The following is a 22,711-nucleotide window of genomic DNA, read 5'->3' as shown; positions in this document are numbered from 1 at the left end:
CTTGGGGGGAGACAGGGGAAGAGAGTACATACTTCATGCTAGGACCTTACTTTAGACCTCTTGACATTTGATGGAGATAAGTGGATCACAGGGGGCCATTCATCCTTTGTTCTAACCACATCACAGCTTTTAACCCAAATCACTCTAGCTTTAATTGAATTGTCAATAATGGTTCCAACCTAAGTCCCAGTGGCTCATTGTTCTGGTTTTGGTGGCTTAGAATAAGTGTAAATAGCAATTATTTTCTATTTTTGGCCAGAAACTCTGATGGTCTTCCCCTTCCAGGTGATGGTAAATTGAGCCATGTTTCATGTCAACTCTTATCTAGTTTTTAGTCATTGAATGGGCATGGGCTCAAACTGAAATCTTGGAAAGACCTTAATGTATAAAAGCCAATGTCACCCACTGCATCCTAGGCCATCTTCAGTTTTCTTGGCCTTTGTCTTATGGCCTGACTTCCAATGACTCTGGAGGAGAGAGCTAGACCCACAATTTTGTGCATCTCTGACTCACTCAAGTTCAATTCACATGCAAGTTAATGTAAGGTAATCATGATGTAATCGAACAATGATCAATAGCAACAACAGTCTCGCTTTATTTTATAGTCACACTTTTTTTTTATTGTGGGAACATATATTAAAACTGAAAGGGACCTCAAAGGTCAGTAAACTCAAGTCCTTTATTTTATGGATGAAGAAATTGCAGCACAGAGAGATAATGAAATCCTTCCATGCAATTTTTGGTAGTTATCATATATGCTGTAGCATCCTCCTTCCCACTATAAGCCTCTCCATTTCCCTTTTAAATAATTCTTGACCTTCTCTTTAAAGAATGAAATTGCATGACTCACTGTCATACACAGTATCACTGGAAGAATAATGAAGTTGAAATAGATGAATCTTTGTTTCAGGAAAAATCTTGGAATCATTCAAGGCAATGCAGTTTCTTAAAGGCAATGAGATTGGTTTTCTCCTCCTATTCAATTCTGGGCCTAGTTCATTTCTATCCCAATATCAAAAAGGGGCCAAAAAATTTTACATATGCATTTTCCAGACTGTAGAGGTGACATGCCCCTAACCCTCACAAAATAGAAGAGATCACTAAAATGATGCTAAAAGGAAGCTTGATTTATAGTTTGTTTCTTTGGCCTCAAAAATATTTTTCGGAGGTTAGAAAAAGAGAAACCAAAGACTTATAGACTATCCACAATATTCCAAAAGTTTTAGTGTAGTTTTAAGCTATTAAACTTTAAAACTGAACTTGTATTGATGGATTGATTCCTTTGTTTTGTTTTTCCAAAGGCATAATATAACAATGGACATTTTTCATCCATTTGGTTTTTATTCTTTATGTGGTTAGAAAAAACTTTTTTTAAGATTATATACATATCATTTGATTCTCTGAGTTAATTGAGGAATAGCAAAAAGCACAATGACATTTAGAACAAGAGCAACTGTAACCTTCTTTACTGGAAAATCCTTTGCTATTTGGACTCTGTGCTGAATATCTTTCCATCATGGTGGTAAATACCATTGGCAAGCTTTATATCTCCCCATTTTGTCTCCAGTATTCTGAATGTAGTCATCTCTCTTGTTACACCTTTCATAAAAAATCTTATATGCTTTTAATATATGTGTGGAAGAGATACCCTGTAGAGTAGAATTTGGTTCTAAACAATTAAAAGATATATTTAAATAGTCAAAATACAATGAGCCCTGTAGATCAGTGTATATCCTATACCAATTTATCACCTAAATAAAAAAACAAAAAGATGAGATGCTAGAGAATATGATTTGCATAAGCCTGTCCTTTCACTTCTCAAACCTTCACCAAGGAAGTCTTTGATCCATATATAAATTATCCTAAAAAAAAATTTGTAGAGATGGAAAACAAGGCAAATATATGTCAACAATTATTGATATTTTCTCAATCACCCTTTCTCCCACCTATTTGACCTATTACTTTCTCCAAGGACTTTATATCTTTCCCTTTTTTAGATATCTTGAGAATCAAACCCTCAAAACTCTGAAAGCTGAACTGCCTCAAGCACAGACTTCTTCAACATATTTGTAGCCTAGTCTGTCTTTGTATTCCTTATACCATTTATATCTCATACAATACACAAATATCATGATACTGGAGTTCTAAGTGTTGTGGTCTCATCTTCGTTGATAGAGCAATGAGTTTGTAATATAAATCTTTGCAGATTTTTTACATTTTCCGTCCACTACAATTTCAGTTTATTCTTAAATGTTATGATGATCTAGCCTAATTGAACCTTTTACCATATTTTTTATAAATTTGTTTTTTCTCTCTACAATTTCTAGTTATTTTATGAGGTTATAGTAATCATAATCTTCTATTTCCATTATCATCCTCCATAAAATTTGACAAATAACTGTATATTTTAAAGTGGCCAGCTGACCTTGGCTCCCAAATCTTTCTACTTGACAGAGCAATCAAATTTTGCCTGGCTGAACTGGTTCCTATGCTATTTTGTACTTTTGGGGGTTGATTGACAACACCAATTATACTTCCTTTGAGAAAGGTAGTATATTGTTAATGTACTTTTTTATTTCCCATTTTTCAGAGTCAATTATTTTATGTTGGGTGGAAGCTGCCCAGTATCATACCATTATCTTCTTATTTTTATTCTTTCTTCTAATTTAATATTAAGTCTTCATTTTTCTTAAGTAATTATCTTATTTGATAAAGCCAATGGTCTGACTATACAAAACCAAGTGATGTAGGAATGATTTTTATATCAATAACCAGTTGTTTGATTTTAAACTATAATATAACCATTTTCCTTTTATGTAGTATTATTCAGTGCTAGCCATATCCAGTATCCCCAGTCTTTCCTTGAAGAAAGTATTTATGATATATTGGCTTGAGAATTCTATACATGTTGTTTAAAAAATCTTATTTCAATTTTAAGGTTTAATAGCTTAAAACTACACTAAGACTTTTGGAATATTCTATATAGTCTATGAGTCTTTGGCTTCTCTTTTTTCTTATCCCTGAAAAATATTTTCGAGGTTAAAAAAAAACAAACTCCAAGTCAAGTTTCCTTTTACAGTTATCCCTTCTACATTGTGGGAGTTAGGGATATGTGACCTCCAAGATCTGGAAAGATCCGTGTAAAATTTTTTGGCCTTCCGTCTGTACCAGAACAGTCTGAATTTTCTCTTCTTTCATAGAGTGTTTATAGTGTCTTATTATATAAAGTCTGGGTTAAATATTTATTCATAGGCTCTGTGTCATCTATTAATCTTCATTTATTGTTTGTAGCTTCCATAAACTCTCCAATATTTTCCATTTAATTTCTTATACCAACTTGTAATATATGGGGAGTAAGGGGGGGAAGATGTAGCAATGTAGAAGACATAACTGTAGATGAAACTTAACTTCTTTATATCTTTCATTTTTAGCAGAAATATTGGGATTTCATTCCTCTACTGCAGGGCTTCTTAAACTTTTTCTACTTGCAATTCTTTTTGCCTAAGTATTTTTATGCAATCCCAGATATATAGGTATATATGATAGGTATACAAAGAAAATATTTACTGATAATAAACCAGAAAGAAATTTTTTTAAAACAATTCTTTGGTATATATACATATATAATCATAAAATTATATACACATAATTTTCTAATTTATTAAAAATAAAAGTAAATTTGCATACTAATGAGATTGATGTATTTGTTTATTTTTACATCAAGAGGGTAGCTAGATGACACAATGGATAGAACACTGGCCTGGGAGTCAGGAGGACATGAGTTCAAATGGGACCTCAAATACTTAATACTTATTAGCTGTGTGACCCTGAACAAGTTACTTAACCCCAGTTGCCTCACCCAGACAAAATGAGGAAAGACAGAAATTTTCAAAAAGAATTAAATTTCAGTGGAATATTTGTGGAAATGTACTTTTACTATTGTCAAATTTTTCACAACCTTCATATTTACTTATGTGTCCCACAGTTTAAGAAGCTTTACTCTAGTGGTATGTCTACTCATTAGTGCCTGGACATTACTTTTAGAATACCAACAACTTAGGTAAAATTCTGTCCATAATGACTCTTTTAATGGAGCCTAAGATAGCATTTGTACCTCCTCCAATTTTTTGACTCTCAGGTCACACTGCTGATGTAATACACTAAAACCTTCAAATCTTTTTCACAGTAACTAGTCACACATTTTCTCATTTAGAAATGAAGAAAAATGTGCTACACACCATGATGGAGTCCATAGCCAATTTAATTTTTGGTATAACCCATTAATCCAAATTATATTTTTAGGACTTTCTTATATCTAGTAGCATAGAGACTGGAATATTTTCTTTTTAAGAATCAATCAACAAGCATTTAGTGACTAGTGTATGCCTAGTATCACAGATACAAAGAGAGAAATGAAACAGTCCTTGACCTCTGGAACTTATATTTCATCAAATTATATTCTATCTGGTCTGTTTTTAGACCAGATGTCTTCTTAAATTTAGCCTAACAAAATCAATGTGGCTAGAACCAGAAGAGAAACTTAACAAGTAAGAAATAATGTTTAAAGGATCTTTTATAAAAATCTACTATCCAAAATACACAGGGAATTGACACACTAAGCTTTATTTCCTCTATATATTAAGTGATAAAAAGACATAAGGAAACAATTTTTAGGAGTAATTCAAATGTTCAACCACCATACAAAAAACTACTGTAAATCGCTAACAAAAAGATAAGTAAAATTCGAAACAACTCTGATGTTTCTTTAACTTATATGCAGCAAACTGGCTTCAATGATAGAAAAGAAAGAAAGAGTAAATATTGTAGAGGAAAAACTCTAAGCATGTTGGGAAATATTTTTGCTATAATGCAAGAAAAAAATCAATAAATTGTTTATATCCTTTGACCCCATAAATCTCACTATTATACCACTGATGTCAATGATTGGAGAGGGGGGAAGATCCTATATAAAATATAAAAATATTCACAGCAGTACTCTTTGGTAGGAAAAAAAATTGGGAAACTGACTGAACAGATTGTGGAATATTAATATAATGGAATATTATTGTCATAAGAAATGACATATATGGTGATTTCAGAGAAATGTGAAAATACTTGAATAAAGTGCTGCAAAGTGCAGAAAGCAAAACCAAGAAAAAATCCATAGTTGTTGCAACAGTATCCCTGATAACACTAAAAAAAAGTTAACTCTGATGAATTGTAACCAACAATCAAATTTCTAGAGAACTGATAAAGAAACATATCTCCCATCTCTTAATAAAGAAATGGGTATTATGAATGGGACAGACATACCCCATTATCAAAAACACTGGGATCCTTTACTAAGGTGACTCACTGTAACTAAATAGTTTTCCTTTTTATAATAGAGGGACTAATATTTATGTGGAGACTTGGGGGACACAGGGTTGGAGGGTTTTTAGAAGACAAGTCTTCTCAGTGGATTATGGAAAAAGAAGTATGATGTAAAAACAAAAAGCAATTTTTAAAAATATTTTAAATAAGATGACTAAGTGGTAAAATGGCCAGAGCAGTTGGGAGTAAAGAAGACCCAAGTTCAAATCCCATCTCAGACACTAACTTTCAGTATGACCTTAGGTAAATTAGCTTCAATGTCCTTATCTTAAAATGAGCATAATAATAGCATCTATTTCCCAAGGCTATAGTGAGCATATATATGAGTTAGCATATGTAACTTGATTAATAAACCTTTAAGTGCTACATAAATACTATTATTATAATTAAATATCTTTTGCAGCATGAGTACTTATGCAATGATAACTTATGAAATCATTCTCTTTTAACATATGGAAAAATTTTAAACTGCTGCATATGTGCACCAAATATTTTCTATCTTCTCAGGTATATTTCACATATAGGATATGACATTTTCCAACATACACACAATCTCTCTCGCTTTTCTCCTCCCTCCTTCTCTCTCTCTCGCTCTCTCTCTCTCTCTCTGTCTCTTTGTCTTTTTTTTCTCTCTGTTTCTGTCTCTCTCCCTCTGCCTCTCCCCCCCCCCCCCCCTCTCTCTCTCTCTCTCTCTCTCTCTCTCTCTCTCTCTCCTTTGTCCAAGATTGGATTGCTTACATATCTTCAACCTGGATTATTTCTCAAACAGACAGCAAGCTATAACTAGACTGGCCACAAACAGCCCATTAGTATCTGCCATAGGAAGTAGGTCGTTAGGGCTACAGAAACCTACAGTAGCTCCCTTTAGTTGCAACTCAATGCATTGATTTTCACCTCTAAAAGCTTACCCTAGATTCTACATACCATATGATTATCTAGAAGCAACTTTCTCTTCAATCAATCAATAAGCATTTATGAAGCACCTACGACATACTCAGCACTTTGCTAAATGTCTATATACTTTGACCCCAGAAATCCCACTATTATACCACTGACATCAATGATTGGGGAGGCAGCGGGGGATTGGGGGGGTGAAGATCCCATATAAAACATAAAAATATTCACAGCAGCACTCTATGGTAGAAAAACAAAACTGGAAATTCAATGCCTATAGTTAGACCAAATATGTCAACATTCCCTGACTTCAAGGAATCTGCTTTCTGACAGGGGAATACAACCTACACAGCGGAAGGATGGCCAGGGAACGGGGTTTTGGTCTGGGTAGTCAGAGAGATTGTTAAGCGAGACCGACAGGGCACTGGCCCATGCAGTACTTAGATGCTCTAACTTTCCTAGTGGATGGCATGTGAAAGACAGTCTGGGGCTGACTCTGGGGATGCAGTTTTCATAGCCTCGCCCTCCTAAAGGTGATTCTGTATCACTCTGTATTTTTCTGCAACTGCTGGAAGCCCTAGTGATATCCACAGATCCACTCACTAGGGTGCCTTTAGACTGCTTGAATGACCCACACAATCCTGGGTTTCCTGGTATTGCCTTGGCTAGGGACGCTATCACAGGAATCTTCTCTACACCCGCCCTGGATCTAGTCCCAGCCCAGCTATCAACTAACTGTATGATCTTGGGAAATCATCTCATCATTCTAAATCTGACTATGCTACATATGGCTGGCTATAAATTGGAGAAATTAGATATAATCTCTATGGCCCCCTTAGAACTCTAAAAGTGATAGGATTCTAAGAGTCTGGGGACAAGGCAATTCAGAGAATTTTCCAGAGTTTTAAATAAATTCTAAGACTATATCAGGGGAACCTATTGAAGTGAAATTCTAGGGATCTTAGCTAAACAAATTCAGAACAACTATGGAATCCTAGCTTTTCCAAGGATCCAGACAATCATTCCTTCAGGCCAAGAACTCAAAAGGATACAAAGAATATATATAGAAAGTTAATCTGGGTTTTTTTAAATTATCTAATAATATAATCTGAATCCCAGCATATCCATTAAGGACCTCTACTATTAGAATCTTGGTTTCTATTGGAGAAGAGGTCAATGACAACCTCTTTCTGTCATAAACAGAAGTGTTGTAGTGCTGGGTCGAAGCTCAGGAAGATATGAATTTGAATTTTCTCTCAAACCTTTACTCTCTGTGTGGCACTGGACCAGTCATTTCTATCTCAGCCTCTTTTCTCACCTGTAAAATACAGAAAATAACAGCACCTACCTCTTAGGGATCATATGAAATAAGAGATGTATAGCACTTTGCAAACCTTTATATAAATGTCTCATAAATGCACTATATGAATACTATTAGGATTACCTAAATCAATTATGGGGGGATGTTTTAAATATAAGTGGAAAAGGAACCTCTGAACAACTCTAAAACCAAGCAACTAAAGTAAAAAACAACTACTGTGGTCAAACACAGCGCAAGGAAGAGAGGAAGCTGAGAAGGAAAAAAATCCAGAAATATAGAGCACAAGATATGCCCTCGTGAGGCCTAAAACAACAACAAAAGCAACAATAAGAATCAGAATAGCAAAGCCACTTGAGTCTCACAACAATGCAGAGAGGTAGATGCTATTGTTTCCATTTTGCAGATGAGGAAACTGTTTCAAAGGGATGAAGTGATTTGACTAAGGTCACACAGCTAGTTAAGTGTCTACACAATTACAATTAGGGATGATAATATTACTATGCTTGATGATTTCTCATTTGAAATTCAATTTAATAAATATTTATTAAACAGCTACCATTTGCCAAGTGAAATACTAAGTGCTAGAAAAAAAAGGGGGGAATTTATTTAGTGGAGAGACATCATGCAAACACACAGAGCAAACTATATACAGGATAAATAGGAAAGAATTAATAAAGAGAAAACACTGGAATTAAGATAGATTGGAAAAGGCTTCCTGTAGGAGGTAGATTTTTAGTTAGGACTTAAAAGAAGGTCAGTAGTTGGGGCAAAGGAGAGAGAGAGCATTCCAGGTTTGGGGGACAGCCACAGAAAATGCAAGAAGTGGAGAGAAATGAAATATCTTGTTTGAGAAATAGCCAGAATCAAAGAGTATATGTTAGGTAGTAAGGTATATTATTGGAATCCTTACTAACTGCTAACTAGTTAGAGTTGATCTAATCTTACAATAGATAATTTACATATTATCAGGGATAATAAAAGATCTGAACTTTTATCATCTGGCTGCTTTTTGAGAAGAAAAAGCTCACCAACATTTTGGCGCCCAACGTGGGGCTGTTCTTCATACCCTGTGGCAAAACCGTCCATTCATATCTTTTATAAGGCTCAGCTAAATTGACACTGGGCACCGAAAAGGCAAATCTCTTCATATCCTCCTTATCCAGAGGAATGGAATAGAAACAATCCTTGATGTCTATAACCCAAAGAGGCCATTCTCTAGGGAGCTGAGTAGGAGATGGAAGTCCAGGCTGAAGAGTTCCCATAGTTTCCATCTGTTCGTTCACTTTTCTTAAATCAGTGAGCATCCTCCATTTTCCTGATTTCTTTTTTACAACGAACACTGGTGAATTCCAAGGACTTAGAGAAGGTTGTAAATGCCCTTGTTCAAGCTGCTCCTGTACTATATCTAATAAGGCCTGAATTTTATCGCTACTTAAGGGCCACTGTACTCACTCAGTTCCTGGTCACTGGAGACTTCTTGTGAAAGTAGGGTCCTTGGTTCCCACGCTTGGGCGCCAAAATGTGGTGAGCTTTTTCTTCTCAAAACGCAGCCAGGTGATAAAAGTTCAGATCTTTTATTATCCCAATATAGCCCGGTTAGCGTAGAGGCCTATCTCTCTGCTTGGTTCCAAGAGCTCTCTCCAAATGTCTTTAAATCCAAAGGTCTGGTCCTTCAGCCTCTGCCTCTGCTTTCTTCAGCCTCCAGCCAGCTCCAGTCTTCATGTCATTCTGGTGAAATCTCGACTTGTAGCGTCTTCCTCTCTCAAGAACTCTCCGACTGGCCCATTGGCCTATTTATGCTCCTTCCAGAGAGAGGGATTATGGGTAGTTCTACTTAGTACCTTGTTTCAGGTTCTGCCCAAAACATCTTCTTGTAAGATTAGATCAACTCTAACTAGTTAGCAGTTAGTAAGGATTCCAACAGTATATAAAAAGACTGGAAAAATAAGAGACCAGGAGGTTAGGAAGGGCTTTGAATTGCAAACAGAGGACCTAAGTTTGCAAAGAAGCGGCCTCAAACAATAAGCAGGATTGGACAGAAAGTACTCCTAAATGAACATTCAGACCACTCTCCCAGAGGACTGATTTACTTTCTCTCTAACAATCTCTATGATGTAATTCCTTGCCTTCTGTCCACTGTCTTTACATGTAAATTCCAGCATGTTCCTTTCTGGCCACACTGACCAATTTACTGTTCCCTGAACTCAGTATTACACTTTCTGTATTTATCTCAATAATTTGTCTTGTATGATTGGATTATACTCCCTCTTTATCAGAAATTTTAACTGCCTTCAAAATTCAGGTCTTCCACGAAACTATTTTGGATCATCTTACTTACCAGTAGTTTCTCTCCTGAAACTCTTTGATCATTATTTACATCACACACTACCTACCCATCCCCTTCCCCAATACACATAATACATGTAATCTCCCTGAAAACACTGGAATGTTTGGGGTTTTTTTTGTTTTGTGTTTTGTCTTTTATCTCTACCTACAATTGTTCTGGGATCCTCTCTGTGTTTAATGCTATTGTTGTTATTTCAGTCACAACCAAGGGATTCCATTTGGGGGCAAAGATACAGGGATGGTTTGCCATTTCTTTCTCCAGTTCATTTTACAGATGATGAAACTGAGAGATGAGTGACTTGACCAGGGGAACACAGCTAGCATCTGAGGTCAGATTTGAACAAAAGTTCTCCTGATTTTGGAGTCCACTATACTCACTGTGCCACAAATGATTTCAAATTCTCTTTGACAGTATCTAAAATTAATTACTTATGCATACTTAAGCAAGTTACTTAAGTTTTTTGGGGGGAGAGGGGGGTCTCAATTTCTTCATTTGTAAAATTAAGAGTCTGGACTAGTTCCAAAGGTCTGAACTTTGTGACATTAATCTTACCCTTACAACTAAAACTCAATTTTAACTAGAGCTCAGAAACAAACATATGTCCAAAATATCTCACACTCCAGTCAGTCATTGTGAAATCAAACTATCAACCAAACCACCTTTAATGCCTAGAACTACTGCTTGACAGGCTGATTCACTGAGCAGCCTTGGTGGTAGGGGAAATTAGGGGGTACTTGGGGATAAAATAATGGGGGAGCAGGCTGGACAGTGTCACCCGCTGAAGAAGTTTGGAATTAAGGAAGAAAACCCACCTAAGAAGGCACAGCAGTTGGGACTATTTTAAGCCCCAGATGGCCCTAGGATCAGCTGGATTGATGCTTTGAGCCCCCCTCTGGGAGGCATTTAAACTTTAAAGCCCCTCTTATCTGCCAGGTCATTAGATTAATAGCTCCTACATCAATCCTAACTACACAGCAGATAAGAAGGTCTTTAATGTTTAAATGCCACCTGCTAGCTGAGGCAGTTGTTAAAAACAACCAAGTTTTCAGGGAAATATGAGAAGGTAAAGGGAAGGAGCCATGAGGGAAATGGTGAGTGGGTGAAGTGGATTTTGTGGCAGGCATGGGGATTTTTTAAAAATGCATTTGCATGCCTGATCTGCATTTATGCATGACATGTGGAGGAGAAAAGAAGGGACTGAAAATGGGTGTGAGTCCAAAACTTCCTTCTGTCTAGTTGGGAAAGGCTTCTGGAAAAGACAGACTATAATCTGGATAGTGAAAGATTCAGTTCTCTCTAGTAACCTTTATTTACTGCCTGCAGAAACAAGCTACCTTCCAGGTTTGCTTCATCACATCCCATTTCCTGATTCTCCATTACTCAGTGACTTTAGTCCCCAGGCCAAGAGTACTCTGGAGATATACATACAGAGATATGTACATGGTACGTGTGTGTATATATATATATATATATATATATATATATATATATATATGTATACATATATATGTATACTTATATATACACAATACATATTCACGCGCATACATGTACACATATACATTGCATGTGTATATATATATATATTTATATGTATGTATGACTTCCATCTTACCTTGGATCATTCTAGAGCCACTGAGCACCTAGGTAACCTGTTCACTTATGCTGCTATTGCTATTTATAACAGAACATCATTAAAACATTGCTAAATTGGATAAAAAGATAAACTGGAGTTCTCTATGTTTTAATAATGTTAATAATTGATAGCACTTTATCACCAAATACTTCAAAATCTTTTGCTAGTACTATTCCACAAAGTATCCCAATGAGACAAGTCAATATGATTCTTTCATGGTCTGTCACTGAAGCTTGGAAGATACTAAGATATTAAACAATATGCCCCCAAATTGCCATAAATCATACTAAGGATCCTCCTCTGAATATCCCAATCCTTGCAGGTTTTAAATATTAAATTATTAGACCCTGCTGCTTTCATTCCTAACAACTTTAAATCCATTTCAAACATAGAGACTTGGTACTGAAATCCCTTTAATATAATAGGTACTGAAGGGAAGAAATGTCTGGGAAAAAATGCTAAGAAAACTGGACATAATTATGGCAGAAATTAGGTTTAGACCAACATGTCCCACTCTATTCTAAGTTCTAAATGATATGTAACCTAAATATAAAAGGTCACATCAAAACAATTAGAGAAACATGAAATCATTACCTTTTATATCTATGGAGAGGGGAAAAATTCATGCCCAAACAAGGTAAAGCAAGGATCAAAAAAAGATAAAATGGACAATCTGATTACATGAAATTAAAGTTTTTTACAAACAAATTTAATCATTAAATGATTAAAAGAGAAACAACTAGAAAAATTTTTATTGTGAGTTTCATTAATAAAGGTCTCATTTCCAAAATACATAAGGAAGTAATGTGTAAGAGCCATTCCCCAACTGATAGTCTAAATATATGAACAGATTGCATTGAATGTGCAAGAAGAACTAGCAACTCTGGTGTGAGGATTTACCCTGCCCTTCTCAGAACTGCTTTTTCACCTTTGGCGCTCACCTGGCCCTCCACTCTCATCTGTAGCTCCAAGAAGCTGCAGCATGAGGGGCAGCCACACCCTAAGAAATGGATCTAGACAGAGGGACAAACTAGGTTGGGAGCAGCTGATGGGCCCAAGGCTTCCACAGTTAAATAGGTGGATGAGAATAATTTGTTCCAACAGTTATGAAGGTAGCTGAAGCAGGAGCTGTGGGCCATTACCAATACGGACTTTGGTCTAGCCCCTAAACTTCAATGATTATGAAAGAAAGAGTGGGGCTGACAACTTGGTACAAATCTGCCTCATTTAATTCCAATTCACTCATGAGTCAAGAGGTGCACATGATCTCCCTCTTCGAAAACAAAGAACAAACAGCAATGAATATATGAAAAGGTGGTTTTCAAGGAAGAAAAAATATCATCTCTAGTTGTATGAAAATAAATGTACCAAATAACTGCTAATTATAAAAAATGCAAATTAAAGCAAGAGGTTCTACCCCCAAATCCTAAGATTGGTAAAGCTGACAAAAAAGAAAATGACAAATCTGGAAAAATTACAGGAAAAAAAACAGGACAGCAATATTCTTTTGGTAGTGCTATGAACAAGTCTAACAACTCTAGAAAAATAATCTGAAATTATTCCCCCAAAATGCTAATTAGTATATATACCTTTTGACCTAGAACTACCATAACTATACTTACATCTCCAAAGAAATATGAAAAGACCCTATATATTCAAAAATATTTACAGCAGCTCTTTTTTTGGTAGTAAAGGAAAACTAAAGTATCCAGCAATAAGGAAAAGGCAGAATATATAATATATTATGGTATTTTAATATAATAGAATATTATTGTAATATAAGAAATGAAGAAAGAGATAGCTATGGAAAAACTGGGCAAGACTTTTATGAACTGATGCTGAGTTAAATTAAGAGGACCAGGAGAACTGTCTAACATTAATACCATAAAAATGAGTATTTCAGAAAGACTTAAGAATTCTGATCAACCAAATAATCAACCATGGTTTCAGAGAACTAATAAAGAAGAATGCCACCTACCTTGCAACAGAGAGATGATGAATTAACATTCAGAATGAGGAACACATTTTTTGAACATGGCCAATTTGGCTTAAATGACACAAGGGTTTTGTATTTCTCTTTTCTCTTCTTTCCTTTTTCAATGGATGAGGAGAGGTGTGGGGGGTAAATATTTATTAAATAAAAATTAGTTTTTGTTTTTCTTTTTTTGCAATATTTAACCAGGCTCCAATACTTAAAATACAATTTACAAGACTCTTGTCCTTCTCCCTAGTTGCCTTTCAACTAATGGAACCAAAAAGAAATACCACTTGCTGGTACAATGCTTACAATGACTTTTGGTCAGCCAATACTAAGTAGCCATTAGTGCAGTCCACTAGAAAGTATATATCAACATAAATTTTAAGCAAAATGCTGTATTGGATATTAAGAGAAATTAAACTAAAGACAGATTACTGTTCTCAAATAAAATATAATTTCATTTGAGAGATTTAAAAACAAAACTTAGGAAAAAAACTTGTAACATTTTAAAAAGTAATATCCAGAGAAAGCACCAAATAAGACCCTGCAAATTCAAGATGTGTGCCAAGGAGACTAAGCAATGGCCAGAGGACAATGGAGCACTGAAGGGAAGGATCTGAGAGAAGTGGATACGGAGAGATATTTTGAAGAACACTCTACAAGAACTCCAAAAAACAACTGTTTTTCACATATGAAGCCAAAAGGCAAAAAGATAATGTGAACTCTGCTCTAATGCTTTTGTAACAGGAAGAAAACAGGTTTAAGGGAGGATGTATGATTGCTACTTCAAACTAAGTCACCACCCTTGTCACCACACTATTGAGAAGCAAGGAGAATGTGTAAGAGTAAATTCCCAATTTCTTGCCTAGGTCACAGAAAGAAATGTTTGATTAGCTCCAACACTCCTAGAAAGTTCCAGTAATACTCTAAAGATTAGGTAAAGTGAATTAAACAGATTAATTTTAAACCTCCCTATCCCAACAAAACAAAACAAAACCTTTATCTAAACAGGGTAATGAGTATTTTTCTTTCTAGTTCGTTTTTAAGTGTACATAACATCGCCAACTAAGCCTCTAACACCATTTTGCAAAGAATTAAACTCTTCTAAACTTGTCCTTTTATGAAAAGAATATATAATAAAAATGAATAAGACTGTCATCCTTTAACTCGCATCCAGCATAAATCATTAGTACTGGCACAGCAACCCCAGCAGTCAAATCAGCACTCAGTTCTGCTATTGTTGCCTACAGTCAGCCAGATCATTTGCATTATTAAATGGTGTACTGTGTGCCAGGGAAAAGAAAGGCAAAGATATGACCTGTCCCCTCAAAAGAGTCATATTCTAATGGGGAGACAACATGCAAATAACTATGTATAAGGTCTAACCACCGTCAGTAGAAAGTAATCTCCAGGGGAAGGTGTTAGAAGAGGGGGTACTGGCAAAGACTTGCTGCAGAAGGTGAGATTTGAGCTGTCTTTCAGGAAGCTAGGAGAACACAGGTGGGCAGAGAGAGGGAAAGGGAGAGACAGGGAAGCAAGGAATCTGGTGTTCGAGGAAAAGCAAGGGAGCTGTGTAAGTGAATTTGTAGAGTATGTGAAGGGGAGTGAGATGTAAGAAAACTGAAGAGGTAAGAAGGAACCAGGCCGTGAAGGATTGTGAAAACCAAATGGGATTTTACATTTGATCTTGGAAGTGACAGAAAGTCACTGGAGTTTATTGAGTGGGTGAGAGAAGGCAACAAGGTCAGATCTGAATAAGTGGCAACTGAGTGAAGGACAGATTAGAATAGGAAGAGGCTTGAGTCAAAGGGATCAACTGGAAAGGTCTTGCCACCATATAGGCAGGAGGTGATCGGGTCCGTATCATGGCTGTTAGTGTGAGTGGAGAGAAGGAAAATATATAAAATAAAATAATACATTGTGAAGGTAAATAATACAAGTCTTGAGAACAGAACGGATATCTTGAATGTGTGCAAGAGAAAGATACGGAGATTCTTAGTCCAGGTGATGGGGAGGATCTTGGTGCCCTAAATAACTGAATACATGGGGAAGATGGGAAGGCTTGAGATGAACAGGGATAAGTTCTTTTTGGAACATGAAAAAAAAGCAAGCAAGCATTGATTAATACACTATTCTAAGGGCCAGGAATATGGTAACTAACCCCTGCCCTCAAGAAGATTGCAGGTACACTTTACATTCTGAAAGGGCTAGATATAATGCCCTCCTAATGTGGAAACTCCATGAAAAAATTTTGAGCCTCCCTTCATATCAGAGAATTCTGAATTTTTTCTTTTTTTATGGGGTGTTTATAGAAGCTTATTGTAAAATTTGGAATAAGTATTTGGTCATGTTTAGCCTTAGGGTGTTGTTTGTGGTTCCAGCAAAACTCCCCCCAAATTCCCATTTAATTTCTTATACTAACTTGCTATATATTGAAACCACTATAGGGACTGCTGCATTATGAAAAGGATAAACTGTATATTCTATTTGGAGAAGACGATTCACAAGAGGGAGCTAAAAAAGGAGGGAGGAGGGATAAAGGTGCCTGGTGCATGTCATGGTTTTTAAGTGCCATGGAATAGGACAGAAGGAGAAGGAAATCAGGCTCGAGATCCTCCACAAAGTGAAGATTCCAGGAATAACTTACCCATGGAAAGCAAGAGAGTAAGCCTTGTAAATTCTGGGTTAAAAAACCTACAGGGTAACTGGATATTCTAGGTCAAGAAAGCCCCAGGTGTTAAGGGAAGTTCCAGGTTAAAATAGTGGCAAATGAATGTTTTTGAGGTCTGGAAATCAGGAAAAGGATTGGAAGATGGCATGAAGATTGGTCTAGGTCTTTCCACAAAATGGAATCTCTAGAAGTAATTTATCACTGGGAACAGGAAGAAGGCCTCACAGAAGACTATTAAAGGTTGAGAAGGCACATTGAGTTTAAGCTGTCTATGGAACATGTAATTCATGATGTTCAAAAATTAACTAGTATTACAGTACTGAAGCCAAAGAAAGAGAGTAGGGTTAGATATTTATTGAGGGGGAATCATTTGCATAAAGATGATAATTGAACCCAATAGAGCTAGATCACCAAGAGAGATAGGCTAGGAAGAAAAGGGAAAAGAGCCCAGAACGGAGGCTGGGGGTCAGCTACAGTATATAGGCAGGACCTGGATAAAGATCAAGCAAAGGAGATGAAGGAGTGGCTTGATGGATCTGGTAGTCTTCAGAAAGAACAATGTCATAAAAACCTAGAGAGTAGGATGGTCAACAATGTCAAAGGCTGAGAATTCAGAAAAGGCCATTAGATTTGGCTATTAAGAAATCATTGTTAACCACATCACGCAGTGTCTCCATTTCCCTACTTTCCAAAATAAGTGCTTATAAATGTAATGTCAGTATTTTTTCATCCTTTTAAGGGAAATGGTATAAAAATAACTAAGGAAATGTAAGGTGCAATCCTCCTTATACCTATGTCACAAGTTATTTTGAAGACACTGCTTTGCAAACCAAAAATGCTATATAAACGTGTTACTATTATTATTATTATTATTATTATTATTATTATTATTAATGTTATAACTCAGCACACCACCGTGATCCCAGTTCTGAAGTTATATTAAATACTTTATACAAGACAATAATCTTACCTAAGGTTTTCATCTAAATGGCTAGGAAGAAGTAAATACATTTATAAATTATAAATAAAACTATTGTATTTTCCTAAGGTGTTTCAACACGGCTAATTCGAATATCACCTGATAAGTAAACTTGTCAGGCCCAATATTGCCTGTACTCTTCTCTTAGAAAACATAGTTTACAAACATAATGGAAAAATGATTTATCAGAGCTCCATTTTCACTAATCAAAGCATGCTAATCAATGCAGAAGGCATAAGGTAATCTTGGTCAGGATTTACTATGATTATAAGCAAAAATATGAATTCTTAGAATAGCTTACAATCCCTTGATGATCCTATAAGCCTTATGCTAGTCACAAATTCGATTCTAAAAGCCAAATGATGCTTTCATTATGAAAAATCAATACTAGTAAGAGAAAAATAAGGAGGTACAGTCTACATGTAGCTGGTAAGAGAAGGAGGGGGAAAATTCAGCAACTGGGAAAGGAAGGAAGGAGATCTAATGAAAGATCAAAAAACTGCCTAATATCTTGACAATTCAGGAAATTTTGATGAGAACCTTGTAGCTATCTACTTACTTTTTCTTTAAGAATAATTATAATCTCATTTGTCAAAGGAAAAGGAAAAGACTATTAAGATAATTTTAATCTTTTTAAAAACAAAACTTAGAAAAAAGTACTGTATCAAATACACAAAAAACAGAAAGCAAGTTAATGGAAAGTGCTGACTCAATAAGCTCATGACTTAGCATATCCATAAGTCCCATATATGAAAGAATGGCACCATATATGTCAGAATATTTGTAGCATATATGTGTCTTTATGTATCTGAGAGAGAGAGAGAGAGAGAGAGAGAGAGAGAGAGAGAGAGAGAGAGAGAGAGAGAGGAGGGGGAGGAGGAAGACGGAGAGACAGCTAGGGCAAGAGAGGGGGAGCAAGAGAGGAATGGGAAAGAATGAACCAGAAACCAAGTGAGGCCACCAGCTGGAAAATGACTAGCCAAAATGTAATAGAAAAAATATTGGATTTTTTCATTCTAAGACCTGAGTTCAAAGCCTGTCACTCTTACTACCTTAAGCAAATCATTCAAACTTTTTGGGCCTCAGTTTCTTAATCAATAAATTATGAGGTTGGATTGGATAATTTTTAAGCACTGAATCTGATCCTGTGATTTTGATCTTCTAACTTCTAGAGTCTAAAATTAACTGAATCTGTTTATCCAAAGCAAGAGCTTTATTCTGTGACTATGTTGAAAATAACCTCAATTTAAAAAAAACAAACGGAGTGACAAATAAGTCACTGCTCCCCACATTTGTTCTCTCTCAAGTTTTCTGAATATCATTCTCTGATCCTCATAACTCTGACTGAACTTGACCTCAATTTAATTCTGTCTTCAATGAACTCAAAAAACAGAACACAGCAAAACTATGCATCCATCAATGTCTGAAAATTCTGAAATGGATCTGATAACATCTCTTTGACTTGTTTCAAGATCAGATGCACTCAGTTTGTACAGAAAAACTCTAGGCGTCCCATTATCTGTGGTCTAGCACATTTGTTTAAAAAGATGGGGGTTATTTGTGAAATCTATCCTTCTTATCAGATTGTATTAGCAAGCAGAGCAACAACAGAGACATCCTGATGTAGTAAAAAGGATCCTGAACTCAGAATCAGATCTGATCCACTGCTCCAGAGTAAGACAGGAGATGGTTGTCTTAAGATAGGAAGTAGAAGATGAGCAGGAATAAAGCAAAGGTGCCCCCTAAAAATCCAAAGACTCAGTGAGGAAGTATGGCTGGAAATAGGAGGAAATTGCTTAGTGGCAAAGGAAGTAACCAGAATAGATACATCCCACCCTGATACTGAAAACAGAGACTAACTTGAATGTTTCAAAAAAGGAAGCATTCCCATAACACCCTATAGAATATTTGGAGGAGGAAGGCAAGAGTGTCAGACATACAAAATCCAGAAAGTTTCAAAAGATCGTAGGAACTCTGGTGTATGGTATGTGTTTTTAATCTTATTGGTACTGACTTCTTTTCATTTCCAAATAAATTCTTCTTTTCTCTCCTCTTCCCTGCTCAGCCTTTTCTTGCTATTTTTAAAATATATATAATAAATTCAAAACATATCTGCTTATCAGTTATTCTACCTTGTATTACTTCTGTTCTCTTTTATGCATTTTAAAGGAATTCTATAATGACACTTTTTTGTTTCTCTATTATCCTTCTCCCATCTAAGCCCCTCTCCCATTTGGGGGCAAAAAAGCAAAACCCTCATAACAAATCACAGTCAAGCATAACAAATTCTCACTTAAACCATGTCTAAAAATGTATTTCTTATGCTGAGTACCTCAAATAGTACATTTTCCTAACTCTTCTCAGAGGCCAAACATTCATTATAATTACACAGCTTTCAGCTTTGTTTTTGTTGTTTTATTTTCATTGTTGCAATCACATATGTTGTGTCATCAGACCTGCTTACTTTATTCTGGATTATATCATGTAAACTATTTCATGTTTCTCTGAATTTATATTTCTTTTTTCTTATAGAATTTTATATTCAAGCATCATAATTTGTTAGCTATTCCCCAGAGAATGGGTACTTAGGTTGTTTCTAGTTCTTTGCTGCCACCAAAAGTGCTTCTATGAATGTCTTATTAATTATAAGAACTTTCTGTATCTTATGGTACATACCTAACAATGGATTATATTGGTCAAAAGTTATTTTCGTTATTATGGGGAACTAATTCCAAATTACTTTCTAAAATGCTTAGATCAATTCATAACTCCACTCAAAGTTTATTAGTACACCTGTCTTTATATAGTTCCTCCAATCAGAGATGTTTTTTTTGAGGTACAATTAATCTTCAACTTTTGTAGAGATAATATTCATAAGAAACAGATGAAAGTCAAAAATTCAAATACTGATACACTGAAGGTATGGGAAATAGGGTGTTAGGTTCCTTCAACCACTAAAAACTTTAATCTTTTGCCAGAGATTGCTAAAAATACACTTTTTCTGCATAAAATTCTTTATAACAAAATATTAATTCTGAAAACATGATCTTTTCCCAACATAGTAACCATGAAATAATTTATAAAATATAGTAAACAAAATAAAATTGGTAACATGCAAAACATTTTTTCAAGCTAGTAATTCTCTAGAATTCTGTAAAACTTTGGGCTAACATGTCAATAAAAAAATTATTTCAGACAATCTTCATTTCTTATAACACATGAAATCTATGATTACCATAAATATTGTATAACAAATAAAATTCTTTAAACTAAAACATTTTTTAACCTGAATTTCACCTTCCACTGTGTCAGATGGCAGTATGAGGGCGTTAATACTATATTGTTGCAAACCTTTCTATCTTGATCATCTTCTGAAAACCAAGGGAAAGGTTACTAGGACTTCAATCACTGCTCTCAAAAGAGGTCTACACGGCAAGGTCCTAACATTACCTCTGACATTCTGTCCTTCATAGCTGGTAGATGGAGCTGGAAATCTTGCAGGATACATCATTCTAAAATAATCCGTCAGCAATACCTTTGTGTGCTTTTAAAATCCTTAAGGGTCTTGGAGTACAGAAGCACAGCAAGGCAAGTTGACAGTTAACCTTGAGATTGCTATCGATGATGCTATCAGCAGCCTCAATCTCTCTAGCAGCTGGTAAATTAGGCTGACTGTGGTTTATAGACAATGCGACATGAAATTTATTTAACACCTTTATTTTCTCACTAAACTATATCACTAACTTTGCATGTTGGGACTCAGAGTCCAGAGAACTTGCTCTACACTTTGGAGACAATTGCAACACAAAACTTGATTTTTAAAAGCAAAGAACAAAAACATGCAATGACTACACAAGGAGTTCTTTATAATGGTAGAGTGAACAAGACCAGTGAAGCACCTAGTAAGTTACCAGCTGTTCCCAATTTGCTTGCATCACCACTGTGGCTCTCATTTTTTCTCTACTGTACATAGCAGTGAATGTGCAAGGTTGCTAACAAGAAAGTGAAAATGAAGTTACTAATAAAATCACGGGAATGCTGGAAATCTAGAAAGTTAAATGTGCACAGGAATACTGAATATTAACTGTTGAACACTTGCAGGCTGAGGCTCCAGGAAAAACTCTTTACAGACCATCAGCTAAAAGGCAAATCCCCCTAGAAAAGGTGATTTACATCATGGTCTGGTGAATGGTACAATAATAGAAGCTAGCAATATGTTGAAAACTGCAGATATACCTATTTAATAGTTAAAGACAAAAGAAATAGCCAGTACTGATACCCTTCATTCTGGTGTGGAAAACAGAAACTCATTAGAGCTACAGGAGGTGGAGTTGTAGAGATCAGCAAGTGGGGTCTGAGCGAGATTGTACAAATTTCTAGAGGGAAAAATAACCTTTTGGAGTGGAATGGGAGGAGAATGAATGGGACCAGGTAGTCTTAGAATCTGAGCCCTTTCTGTGTCTTTTAATTGATTAATAAAGCTATTCTATGATTTGAACTTTGTGAGCAAGAGTGCTTATAAGGGTAGGAGGACCAAATATTGACAAAAACAGATTTCACCAAGGTGGCAGCAAGAAGCTAGAAAAGAGAGAATTCCCCTAACTGGCTAGCCAGGGTATCTGAATTCCTCTTATCCACGAGACAAGTATTAGACTCAGATGTCCTGACCTAGATATGTGCCAGAATCCCTGGCCCTATAATCAGAGCACAAGAGTTATAAATAAAAAAAAGTTTACCTCCCCAAAAATCCTGTATCCTGTCATCCTCCAGCTTTTTCACTCTTCTCCTGAATCCCATTATAGAGTAACACTACTTCACAATTACCACTGCATCTACCATTCCTAAATCCTCAAGTCTACAAAGCCTTTCTGAAGAATACCAGATAAAAGTCTGAAGCCAAAACAAGTGAAAGAAAAAAATTTCCTAAGATTGTTTCCATGATGGAGACTTTGATTCTAACTGAAATTAATCTTGAATGTCATAATGTATGACTAAAGCAGATGAAACACTTTTTCCTAAACTTCTACTAAGAAAAACCTGAGAGGAAAATTATCCATGACTGATGAAATGAAAGGAGCTGCAAATCCTCTAAGTGGCAACAGAGTTCACAGCATTGCAGAGCTGGATAGACCCCTAGTTACAGATACATCACCCAGACATTTTTTTCAACCATTCCCCAACAGGTCAATCCTCCTCAGCATTTTCCTTTGTGATACAAAGCATGAACTGCAGAACACCGAAAGATTATTTGCCATCTACAGTAAAGTACAGGCTGAGTTCTGGACACCATATTTATCCTCCCACCTCAAATCTTGGACCGCACTCAAATCCAAGCCCCGCTCAACACAGAGATTCAACCTGAAACCAAACTTAAGAGGTCTTCCTTTAGCCAAGGCTGGTTTCAGGACTGAGACTTTCTGGTGATTTTTATTCATTTCTGGAGCTGTCCCTGGAAGACACAAAGACCTTTCCACATCTCCTTATCCTTTCAATACATAGATTGCAGCAATAT

At 35.8% G+C, this 22,711-nt stretch overlaps 1 protein-coding gene across 4 annotated transcripts in view; it reads right to left on the bottom strand.

Moving 5' to 3' along the window:
• The window catches only part of LDLRAD4 (low density lipoprotein receptor class A domain containing 4), a 578,057-nt gene that overhangs the window by 413,139 nt on the left and 142,207 nt on the right, over positions 1-22,711 (bottom strand). The gene's annotated exons all lie outside the window — the stretch shown is intronic.

This window comes from Antechinus flavipes, chromosome 1 (genome assembly GCF_016432865.1).
Source record: "Antechinus flavipes isolate AdamAnt ecotype Samford, QLD, Australia chromosome 1, AdamAnt_v2, whole genome shotgun sequence".
Lineage (NCBI taxonomy): Eukaryota > Metazoa > Chordata > Mammalia > Dasyuromorphia > Dasyuridae > Antechinus > Antechinus flavipes.
This window is presented reverse-complemented; position numbering and strand designations above follow the sequence as displayed.